The sequence below is a fragment of the Crassostrea angulata genome, chromosome 8 (genome assembly GCF_025612915.1).
Source record: "Crassostrea angulata isolate pt1a10 chromosome 8, ASM2561291v2, whole genome shotgun sequence".
NCBI classification, from domain to species: Eukaryota; Metazoa; Mollusca; class Bivalvia; order Ostreida; family Ostreidae; genus Magallana; species Magallana angulata.
The window spans coordinates 52,827,957-52,840,404 of NC_069118.1; positions in this window are offsets into that span (position 1 = coordinate 52,827,957).

Sequence of the window (12,448 nt, forward strand, 5' to 3'; positions counted from 1 at the left end):
ACACAAATGCTTTCTTGCTTTAATAAATGAACCAGTTCTTGACAGAACGATACCCAGGTATTTGAATTCTTTAACATTTTCAATAACTTCTCCTTTATAATAAAAAAGCTTTTTCGATGTTGGACCTTTGGAGAAAACCATTATTTTTGTTTTATTAACATTGACATTAAGTTTCCATTGAGTACAATAACTATAAAATTCGTTGAGGGCGTTTTGAAGGTCTTCTGTCGATTCCGCCATTATGACGGTATCGTCAGCGTAAAATAAAATAAGTAGTTTCAAATGTAATAATAACTCGTTTTCGATTTCATTACTAATGCTTTGTAAACCTACAATATTTTTTTCCAAAAGAAAGTTTTCTAAGTCATTAATGTACAAAGAAAATAAGAAAGGGGAAAGGTTTTCTCCTTGTCTAACACCTACATTACATTCAAAAAAATTAGAAGCAATACCATTTAATTTTACTAGTGACTTTATACCCATGTACATGTTTTTAATATATCTAAAGCATTTCCCGTTAATTCCATTCAAAATAAGTTTACTCCACAGGCCGGTCCTCCATACAGTATCAAACGCCTGTTTAAAATCGATGAAAGCACAAAATAATTTCTTTTTTCTTTTCATGAAGATATCACAGAGAAATTGTAGTGTCAAAATATGATCTAAAGTTGAGTAGTTTTTTCTAAACCCGGCTTGGTTTTCATAAATAAGATTTGTCTCAGTGGCGTATGCTTCCAGACGATTGGCCAAAATACTAGTGAAAAGTTTACCTAGACAACTTAAAAGAGATATCGGGCGGTAATTTTCCGGCTGAGTAGGATCCCCCTTATTTTTATAAATTGGTTTGATAATACCGATTAGCCACTCATCTGGAACGAACCCACTACAGAAAATAATATTAAAAAACTTCTTATACACTGGTAAAAAAATAGACAGAGTAGATGAAATGTGTTCATTTACAATAAGATCATACCCAGCGGCTTTACTATTTTTAAGTTTCTTAACTACCGCAACAATTTCTTCATCAGTAATTTCACCGTTAAGAATATCGTCATACATACATGTACCAATAAAATCAGGGTTATCAATATTAGATTCACCGTTCTCACAGCCCTCATTCATATCCTTTAAAAATTGAAACATATCGTCAATGCTAACAGCACATTTTTCATCCCGTCTTGAACCATGTAAAATTTTCCAGTAGTCTTTCGGGTTAGTAGAACGCAAGTTGACAAGTTTCTTAGTAATGGTTTTCTTATAATCTTTGATACAACCATCCATTGTTCTCTTGTATTGCTTACTTAGTACCTTCAGATTTTCTTTATTATCTGTTGAATTATTTCTATTATATAGTCGTTTTGCTAAATGATATTTCCTTCTTGCTGTTCTACAAACCCGATTAAACCACGGCTTACTACTGTTTTCGTTACTAAAATTATCTACGTGTTTACTCATGCCGAACGTTTCTCTGGCTGTGTTGACAAATACAGTGCATATATCTTTTGCTATTTTGGAAATGTTATCTTTACAAATATTATCGATACAAGAGGAAAGAACGTTAAGTTCATTTTCAATTTCACACACCGCAGACATCTGAATATTATTGCGAAGTTATGTACATACAAAGCCTGTCCTCATCACAATTAACTGATTAACGTCAGATGGTCCTTATCCCACTGCTGATCAGGAATGGATCAGGACACCTGAAGTTTTGAAGATGAAGATAGCGAAAGCCTGAAAATGAAAAAGATATTGGGACACACTCCAGATGAGCGAACCCTCGTTGCCTCTGTACGCCAATGACGTTACGAACAAATAATTAAGGAAAATTCTTATTCATAAAAAAAGATATTTATCAACTTAAAAGGAAAAAAAAAATCAGATGTCAGCATGATATGTGGTAGTCTACAATAAATATATCAAGCTAAAATATCGGTCCCCAGCTGAAACGTAAGACAACACAAATTTATTACAGAAGACATGTTATAGCATATTCTACAAAATTAAAAGTAAGAAAACAGGAATATTCAACCATATGTTATAAAATTGCAATAATGTTAAATACTTATACATGTATATTTTCATCAATTTATCTATCTGCCAATGTTCCTGGGTAGTACTTAGCTCCATTATTTGTGACAAACATCCCTTTGGAAAACGATATACATCATGTAAATCGCCATGCATTGTTATGGTAAATGTATCATTAATCTATAATCTTATATTCTTTAGAAAAAAAAAAGAAATCACAGGGAGATTGAATAATGTCAAATATGTTCTTTTTCAAAAGATGTCAAATAAACAAATAATTTCTAGTTGTAAGAATCGATGTGACATACCAGACAAGTTGAGTTCAGTACCAATGAAAACTATAAGAATCTACATTGTGTAAATGTTTTACTATAACAGGGATTTTTTTTTCTCTAAAAATAAATCTTCATCATTTATAATATTTATCATACACAAAAAACCACATTACAACAAGTTAGCAGAAAATCAAGATTAAAAAACAGTGTCATAGTGAAAGCATGAACAACTTCCAGCAATTGCAAAATAGCGATGGAAGCTAATTTGTACACAAAAAGTAACTACCGGTATAAGAACAAATAAACCAAACAAAACAACAACAACAAAAAAGCATAAATAACAAGACGAAAAATAAATCATGTCAGTGAGGATCGCAGCAATAAAGACGACAACAACAATACAATGACAGTTACATCAATGACAGTTACACCAATGACAGACAACAACAATACAATAACAGTTTTACCAATGACAGTTACAACAATTAATACAGATAAATGTTTAAAATTACAGCTAGCAACATCAAAGACAGAAGACACAACAAAATGGAGAAGAACAACAACAAATACAATGACAGCAACAACAATATTGATAACCACATTAAAGACAGTCAAAACAATCTAGCAACAACAACATCGAAAAAGAGCTACATTTTCAACAATGAAGACAACAGCAACTACAAAGCAACGGCAATTACAACAATATGGACAACAACATCAAAGACAACTAAAGATACAACAATATATAGACAACAACATCAAAGCAACGGCTATTACAACGATATAGACAACAACAACATCAAAGACAATGACAGTAACATCAATATGACAACAACATCAAAGACAGTGACAGTTACATCAATTTAGACAACAACAACATAAAAGACAATGATAGTTACAACAATATACACAACAATATCAAAGACAACGACAGTTACAACAACATAGACAACAACAACATCAAAGACATCGATAGTTATATCAATAAAACAACAACATCAAAGACAACGACAGTTACATCAATATGACAACAACATCAACACTGACAACGAAAGTTACATCAATATAGACAACAACATTAAAGACAACGAAAATTACATTAATAAAGACAACAACAACATAGACATCGACAGTTACAACAATATACACAACAACATCAAAGACAACGACAGTTACATCAATTAAGACAACAACAAAGACAACGACAGTTACATCAATATGACAACAACAACATCAAAGACAACGACAGTTACATCAATTAAGACAACAACAACAACAAAGACAACGACAGTTACATCAATATGACAACAACATCAAAGACAACGACAGTTACATCAATTAAGACAACAGCAACAACAAAGACAACGACAGTTACATCAATATGACAACAACATCAAAGACAACGACAGTTACATCAATATGACAACAACAACAACAAAGACAACGACAGTTACATCAATATGACAACAACATCAAAGACAACGACAGTTACATCAATATGACAACAACATCAACACTGACAACGAAAGTTACATCAATATAGACAACAACATTAAAGACAACGACAGTTACATCAATTAAGACAACAACAACAACAACAAAGACATCGACAGTTTCATCAATATGACAAAACAACAACAAAGACAACGACAGTTACATCAATATGACAACAACATCAAAGACAACGACAGTTACATCAATTAAGACAACAACAACAACAACAAAGACATCGACAGTTTCATCAATATGACAAAACAACAACAAAGACAACGACAGTTACATCAATATGACAACAACAACAAAGACAACGACAGTTACATCAATATGACAACAACATTAGGCAACAAAAACATCAGAGACACCGACAGTTACAACAAATCGGAAGAACAGCGGCATCGAAGACAATGAGAAGTACAAAAATATGGAAAATAGCATCAAAAAGCGACAGTTTTAACAATATTGAAAAACATCTTCAATTAATCATTGAATTATTATTTTTTGAAAGATACAGTCTATAACTGCAGCGATGTGTGCATACAAATTGAGTAAGGCGCGTTAGCTACTTTACTAGTATTGTAATTAAAATACAATTTAAGCATGTACTTGTCTTGAATAATTATATTAACAAACATTACCCAACATACGTGCACCCATATATACTGGAATATTTTTTTTTTCTCAAACTTTAGAATTTAGACCATATTTTTGTAAACATTTAACATTAAACATTTTTTTTTATTTTTCAGAATTATCCTTACTAAAATTTGTCGGATAGTGATATGAAGGATCATCATGAATGGAAATTTAAGAATAAAATTTGAAATCATATGGTGTATTTTATGTGCATCAAAGAAATTATTAAAAAAAATATTTTTCTTGGAATGTTAGAAAAACTTTTATTCAAATCTCAGTTTCAATCCTTTGCTTTTCTCATTTGATATCATCGTCACGATTTGTTCGCCGGATTTTACGAGGAGACAAGGATACAGAGCCAATTATAGAGTATGTCAAAGTCCCCAGGGGAGATCACCCTGTTGTTCCGGTACAAACATGTGTCAGTGACCGACAATATACAGGATGTGTACCAATCTAGCTCGGACACACTCACAACAGGTTCACTGACCGCTCTCGGAAACCCTCGGCATTTGACGCTGATCAACACGGAACAGCATGTCAATCCTGATGGACTCCGACGAAACATCAACTGCAGAACATTATTCATGTACTACTATAGTAATTTACAGATGTAAATCGCACTAAAAATTCTTACAATATACAATTATTGAAACTCATAAGGTAGATGCAGTGTTTGTGGAAGGTTAGCATCATTTATTGAATGTGAATTTTTTCTAGTAAATGATTGTTTTTTGTTATAATTTCTACAAAAAACAAATGTATCGGGTATCTCAGCATGCTTGAGAAGGTATTAAAAAATAGAGATTATTAATATATCAACCATAACTAAACCGATAAAAGAATGTAAAAAACGCAAATGATCTAGAATAAGCTGTGGATTCATCATTCTATGTTATACAGATGCCTCTTCGTTTTCTACCAATACATATACATGTACATACATGTACACTCTCAATGCATGGAGGGCAATTTATAAACTTAGACCGAATTCATTCAGAAGAGTAAATTTTATAATTGTAAAAGTAAGTTGCAAAGATTTTGAATTGCAATAAAAAAAGAAAACGTTTTTCAATGGCACTTAACAAAAGTAACAAATCAAAAATTATAACATGTCTTAATTATGACAATGACTATATCAGCATCTCTTAAATCATAGATCTAAGGGAAACATGGAGAAAAGTGCCATGCCATGATTTGGGATACCGATTACATGATTACTTTTGACAGAAAAGATTGTTATATTACTTGCCCAATAAAGTAAACCGATATCTTAAAAGCGTGTTTCATCTGACTGTTTTCAGCAATCAATCTGTCATCAATAAATGATAGCAATCTGATTAGTTCCTCAACGTAAGATCACACTATGGTCTGTCCCAATATATTATGCTGCACATTTGGATGATTTTCAATTAAAAATACAAATGCTTGTGAAAGAAGATCGAGCAATTGAAATTGATGATAGGGGAACATTTCCATGCTCACATCATTCACACATTATTATTTTCCCCTCGTAAAAAATCAGAAAAATGAAAACAGATTTCCTACGGAGATTTATAATGCATGGGGAATGATGACATCTTTTCTCCATTCGGAAGTCATTCGGAATACCTCGCACAATTTTTTCAACGTTATCATCCGGGTACCTTCATCTCTTTAGGAAAAGAAAATTCCCGTAGACTTTTTATTCTTAGCCGTGTATTGAAACCTGCCAAGCTAGAGAGGGCGTTTCAAATGGAAAAATCTTGGGATTTTTTTATGCTCTTGAATAAACATCGTCTGAACCAAGAGGTTTTTATAAATATCAAATAATTTAAGAAAATATGCAGCAAAAGACTATAGTACGAGCAAACTGAATGATGAAGACAGACTTCAGTAACCTGTATTTTATACACTGTACTTCAATATCGATCGCCTGAATTTTTTTTTATTGGAAAAATATTTTAAATTGAGGGCTTTTTAAATTGAAAATGCAAATTTTCATCAATAATTGAAGATCCATCAAGTATACGCAACACATGAAACTTCGTGTATCGACCATAAAATAGTTCTGCTTAATATTCCAATAAATTCAAATGTAATTTAAGGACGAATTAAGTCGATTTTGCACATCATGCACGCACCAACGGGGGCTTCTTGTGTTTGACATTTATTCTCTCTATAGAGTCCACTTAAACTTTCGCGATAGTCAATAAAAACCATTTGCTCGTTTCAATAAATTCTAATCGCCGAAAGTTCTTCTCCCTCTCATTTTTTCTTCTTTGCAAGCCGTTGTCAATCAGTTGATGACAGCTAGGGTGAATGTTCAAGGATCTTAATCATCATGATGATTGATCTTACCAGGAATCAATCCATTAGAACAAGATTACGGAAGACCCAAACACTTGCCCTATATATTATGTCATACTTAAAACGTGCTCGGAATATGTATTCACCCAGGTGCACATCCTGTTACCATCTGTTTCGCTTCCAAGGAAATATTATTTCTTTATATTTTTTTTTCTTGTAAGGAAGCATGCTTCCTTAAGCTAAACGGATATTAGAAGTAGATTAAATCCTAACACTTTGTCGGCAACATTAATCCATCAAGGAAATTTGATACAAAGACAAACTTTATTGGTCGATACCACACGGTTTTAACGTTGTGTTTTGGAAATTTTAAAAATGTTTTCGATATACATTCAAATTGTTTGTGATTTTCCAAGGTACACTTGGTATCATTTAAATTCGATGGGGCCAACTTTCGTGGATCGTGGGTGTTTTGCATATTCGTTGGAACTTGATTTCGCGGATGCGTCGGTTTTCAGTTTCAATAATAAAGATAATTCTCTCTAAATTTGTTTCCGACGCGAAGCGGAGGTTGACAATGGTTTTCGAGGGGTGTCAATTTCAACTGTTATCCTCCCAAACAGGCACTATTTATTTTATTATACTGAATGTCTTGATTAATCTTAAAGATTTTTTAAATTGCTTTTATATAGAAATGGCGTGAATTCTACAACGAACCGTACGCGCATAATTTACGCGCATGTAACAATTTGTTGTGTTACCCGTTGCCAAGTGTGTTGATAGCGCTGAGGGTAATAGAACGGATTGTCAACTGCGTCTAAACCAATCAGATTTCAGTATTTAACATGAAAGTATAATAAATGAATATTGCAACACGATTGAAATGACATTACCTTCACCCGTAAAGGGAAATGCCGAAGTAACATTCTACCAAATTAAGTTGGACATAGAAACCTTTCCTCCCCAGCAAACAACAGGATTCGAACCGGCGACATTAGACTAAAGAGTGAATCAATGCAAATCAAGTCTTTATAACGTTTTTTGCATGTGAACATTGCAAGCGTACAAGTATTCTAAACATTCTTAGCAAAGCTTTAGTATGCCTTGAACAAGAAAAAATACCGTTGAACGAGATTGTGTCATTCCAATGCCATTTCAAACCAGTAACAATTTAACATCCTAGTGTACAAAATTAGGTAAAACTTTTTCTGTGACGTTTTATATTTTTGAATAAATCATCAAATAATGAACACGTGTATAATATTGATTTTTATGGTCGCAATTTGTAAGCAATGCTAATGCGTAAACATTAAGGACTTATTGATTGCTAAGTTACAATCAGATCTTAAAAAAAAAAAATCACGGTCCGAGATAATGGATCAAACTTTTATATAAAATCTTTGGTAAAAATTGTAAACAGTAAAGTCTGTTTACATTAACTCGTGTGTGATGCAATTCCTTCGATAATAACAATAAAATTTAAATTTTTACTTGCAATTTGTAACATGGAAAAGCTTTTAAAATGTGTATGATGTAACAAATGTTTGGGGTTGATTATATTCATTTATTTGGTTTTGAAATGGATAATCTCCTACTATACAGCTCGTTTCGTTGATTTATTACTTTTAAGCAACAGATCAACGAATAAATTATAAGAAACTCTGTTTAATCTACTATTACTAAAAGTACATGACTAGAGGGATCCATCTTCAATCCTCACTTCAAGTTGTACTCTTTTTTAATTCAGCGACGACAAATTGTTAATAATCTGATTGTCAAACAGATCCAGGCGCTCTATCGTTCAACTTGGCCCTCCCAACCCGTGCATGTATAATTCATAGCCGAATCACAAAGCACCTTGCACTGAATGTACTTCTCTGAACACATCGTACGCCTTTTCTGAATCACATTGACAGTCGCTTGTCAACCCGTCGATACATCATCTACTGAACTTTTTTGTCAATGGCCTCAAAGACAACGGCTCTCCAACTCGTGCTTCTAAAGCGTCTGAAGGAAACCCCCAAAGCCCGGGAAATTAGCATGAACTTAATAGCAGGCGGATTCGATCTTTGCCCTGTATTGTGCATGCTAATTGCTGAGCTCATTTCAAATGCATCATTGCGTGATCGACTCTTTATGATTGGAGGCGATTTGCGGAAGTTCTTTTTAGTGAAAAATCATGAAGTTCTGCATGCATTGATTATATACAGACGTATTCAAAGTTCAATGCATGTGCAGTGTTGGTTTGATCTTTAGCTTTGACATTTGATTCATCTTCTCTTTTATGCAAATTAACTTTTTGTAATACGTATGCATTGTTATTGAACAAGAATGTAATTTTCTTTGAAGTTCTTTGATTTGTTATGTTTACATTTCACACCACTATTGTTTTCATAAGGCTGACAATCAATCTTTACTTTTTTTTAAAATGATTGTTCATTTTAGAAAAGGCATGAGTGTTTTGTTTTCGAAATATATCGTTTAGAAAAATAGAAGAAAAAAAATAGTTCGTTGCCAATTTGATTGGGTTCAATGGACGGCCGTCTAATTCAAGTAGATCTGGTTAGCTTACCATTTGCTATCTCACGGCTTGGAACTAGCCTAAACCACTGGGCATCAATACCAGAATTTTTTACTCTGTGTATAGTTTTGCAGTTATGCACTTACATTCACATGGTTTTGAGCGGCGGTCACTGCGTCCAGAACACCACACTGCCTATCAAAAACATTGCCTGGTCAAACGCGTCTTATTGTCAAAGGCGTCATATTGTCAAATATATTCTACTGTCAAAAGCAACACGTGCTCTAACGCATCAAACTGTCAAAAGCATCGCATGGTCAAACGCGCCACATTGTCAAAAGCGGCTTATGGTCAACTGTAGCCCTCTATCAAAAGCACCGCATTGTCAAACCGACATATTGTCAAATGTGTCACATGGTCAAACGAGCCACATGGTCAAACGCATCAAATTAACTGTCAAAGCATCGCAAATAACGTACCACATTGTCAAAAGCGGCGTATATGGTCAAATGTAGCACACTGTCAAAAGCACCAGATGGTGAAACGAGTCATATGGTAAAATGTATCACACGACCAAAAGCGTCACATGGTCAAACGCGTCACATTAACAAACGCATCGCATAGTACATGTAAAATGCGTCATACAACCCACTCATTGAGTGGTTAGTGAATGTTAAATGCGAACATTTTTATGGTTGCCAATGGACACGGTCTTCATTTAAATATCCAACATGCATTGGAGCCTGTACTAAAAAGTAATTAAATACTGCATGCAAATGTCAAGAATAAGTCTTAAAAAAAATTAAACGTCGGCCGGGTATTTGGGCTGTTAGTCAATAAATATTTCGCATCGATCAAAAATTTATATTATATAGATGATAGGTATTAACAAAAGAACAATATAATAAGTCCATTGGTCGATTTCCTCTGATCTTCGGCAGATATTCTTAGAGATGTACACGTACTATTCCCGTAATTTTTTTGGAAAAATAAACTATCACTTTTTTCCAAATTTCAAATCAAATATAGAGTTCATCCATTTAAAAATATTTCCAAAAGGGACAAAGCTTATCCCCTAAAATTCCTCACTCGAAAAAATTATGCACTTCAAATTTTGACTCATACCAAAAAATGAAAAATCGACATGCACTGAAAGATCGGGTAGACTGCGCGGTATAACTTTGAGCACACTCAGTATATCTTTATCGTCCACAAATCTATCACTACAAACAATAACTGTTCCATCTGAAATCAAAGAAAGACAACCTTACAAAAATCAGATAAAAATATCGAGGTAAGAAATGATGCCAGCTTGAGAATAAAACTGTTCATTTCATGTGATATATCTTTAAAGAAAAAAAATGAATTTTCCATACTAATCATGTAATTAACAAACAAAATTTAATTAAATTTGTTTTCATTTGATTTTGTCGCTTGTTGTTTGTTTGTTTGTTTGTTTGTTTGTTTATTTTTTTTTTATTTTTTTTGCTTTTTGTGAAAGGGTGCCGGATAAAAAAAAACAACCCATAAACAACAGCCCCCCCCCCCCAAAAAAAAACCAAAAAACCAAGTACAGTAAATCTCATTTATAGTCTGTCCCAAGATATTTATGCAGCACATTTGGACGATTTTTTGAAAAAAATACACATACCTGTGAAAGAAGTACACTTGTAATAGTTGAAAGGGATAATTTCCAAGATAATTTCTTTGACACATTATCAACTGTCACTCAGAAAATTTCACAGGAACGAAAACATTCCTTACGGAGATTTATAATGGGGAATGTTTACATCTTTACTCCATTCGGAATACACTCGGAATACATCGCGCAATTTTTCAACGTTATCATCCGGGCTTGCTGCAATACAAAATCTCCGTAGACATCACATTTTTTAGTATTGTATTGAAACCTGATATACGCTAACAGGGGCATTTCGACTGAGAAATCTTGGAATTTTTTTATACTTTTGAATGAACATCGTTTGAACCCTGAGGTATTTATAAATATCAAAATGTGAATCCAAGATATCTTGGGACAGACTATAGTACGAACACGGATATAGCGAATGCTCGGATATAGCGAAGTTTATTTGAGTCCCCGGTAAAATTCTTAACAAAACTTTGCAAAATTTTACGCGTACGGTTATAACGAATTCGGATATAACGAATTTACGGATATAGCGAAATTAACAATTTTATAACGAATTTCTTTACAGTTTAAAAAGTTTGCACTACCATTTAAAATAATAGTTTGAATGCTTTTTTATTCATATAATTTTTTTCAATTCACAGACCAAATATTTAAGGTATCAAAGAAAAGTAGTTTTTGTTTTAAGCCTCAATAAGCAAAAATTATAGTATAGTGAAAGTAAACATGTATATAGTGAATTCGCTGCATGTAGTTATTATTACGAATTACGGATATAACGAAGTAAATTCATTGGTCCCTAGGACTTCGCTATAACCGAGTTTTACTGTAATATATATTGATGATGTTAATAATTTTATTTCTGGGGCATATTGTACTTTTCGTAATCAAAACTGTTGTGTTGAGTAGTTTTTCGTGTACTTGTGTTCTGGTAAATGCAGGTTAAAGTGCACTCCTGTGATAATGGATTTCTAGATAATACGATGATCACTGTAGCTCCATAAAACACACATTACAGACTTCATTTCACAGCTTTATGTATGAGTGCACCTGCACTTTTAGATAGCCGATTATACTTGTAGGGGTCTTCTTCATTACTATTTCAGGCACGTAGCATCGGGGGGGGGGGGGGGGGGGGGGCAGGGGGGGGCCTGCCCCCCCCCCCCCCACTTTTTTGCTGAGCAAAGATTTTTCTTAAAACATACGAAAAATTGAATTAACATGTTGTTGGCCCCCCTCCCCCACTTTCCTGTGACTATGTAAAGATTTAATTGAAAATAAGGAAAAAAACGGTTAAATTGAAGTGAAAAGTATACCTGCTCTCCCCCCCCCCCCCCCCCCACGGATTAGGATTTTCAGGTTTTGAAAAGTAACCTTTTTCCGGGTTTTTTTTGGTGGTTTTTTTGTTGTTTTTTTTTTGTTGCTTTTCAAGATTTTTGGGAAGAGTCTGCCCCCCCCCCCCCCACTTTCAAAACGATGCTACGTGCCTGTATTTTTTATAGGCTGTTCCATCATGGAATGACGCGTAGTGTAAATCTTCAAATTGCGGAG